Source organism: Penaeus monodon, chromosome 23, assembly GCF_015228065.2.
Source record: "Penaeus monodon isolate SGIC_2016 chromosome 23, NSTDA_Pmon_1, whole genome shotgun sequence".
Lineage (NCBI taxonomy): Eukaryota > Metazoa > Arthropoda > Malacostraca > Decapoda > Penaeidae > Penaeus > Penaeus monodon.
This window is the reverse complement of record NC_051408.1, coordinates 16001542-16002402: the sequence shown is the minus strand read 5'-3', so window position 1 is coordinate 16002402 and position 861 is coordinate 16001542. Positions and strand designations below refer to the sequence as shown.

The 861-nt window shown below is 41.3% G+C and overlaps 1 protein-coding gene across 1 annotated transcript in view; it reads right to left on the bottom strand.

Moving 5' to 3' along the window:
- The window catches only part of LOC119588150 (clotting factor B-like), an 11827-nt gene that overhangs the window by 5746 nt on the left and 5220 nt on the right, over positions 1-861 (bottom strand). The window contains exon 2 of the mRNA XM_037936854.1: positions 431-668. The gene's annotated coding sequence lies outside the window, so the exon portion shown is untranslated. The remainder of the gene's footprint in view (positions 1-430; positions 669-861) is intronic.

The window sequence follows — 861 nt, the reverse complement described above, 5'->3', positions numbered from 1 at the left end:
CAATAATCTTAACGCACCAATCAACTTTAGTTTACCGCCTTTTCCTCAACCAATGTGACCCAAGAAAAAGCGCTCATCTCTTTCCAAGAAACAACCTCAGCAGAAGGCAAGGCTGTACAGTGTTTTCCTTAAGGCAAGTAAGTGATAAGTAATTGTTACTTCTTAGCAACAGGAACAAAACAAGGGATTTCCTAAATGCATCATTTAAATAAAGCATATAATATTTCGAGAATCTTATTGTATCAGTGATTGTTTTTGTGTGACCTTTTCATTATCTCAAATTGATAATATTATAATATACCTTCACGTCTTTTGATGCCAAACCAGGCGCTGTTATTCAAAACAAATATAAATTTCATTTAAATAGCATATTGCCGACAGGTAAAGATAAAAAAATAATTACCACACAAGTGCACAAAATACCACCTACAAGAGCGAGTCCCTCTACACGCTGAATTGACGGCAGATGAAGTAAATGGCGTAGACGAAGCAGGCGAAACAGACGGAGCAGAAGACGGCCGGTCAACTCGGGGCAGCGGCGGACCGTAATGTGACCTACAAGGCAGTGTGTCCGTGCTTATAGACCCTCGACGCTGTTGCTGCTATGTCGTGTGACTCACCCACTCTTTCGCGAGCGGGTGGGGTAACTCGCGATGCGCACGTGTTATCTGGCGGATAAACACTGTCATTTCGCTTCAGATCATGAGGTAGTTCCAGTAACAATCGAAATAACTAGTGTCTCTGTTTTTTGCGGTAGTGGTGAAAAAAAGAGTATATTACCGGTTGGTGGTAGATGTAGACTTGTGTTCAGAATCAACGATGCTACTCGTTCCAGGATGATATTATTATGGTATGCATAAC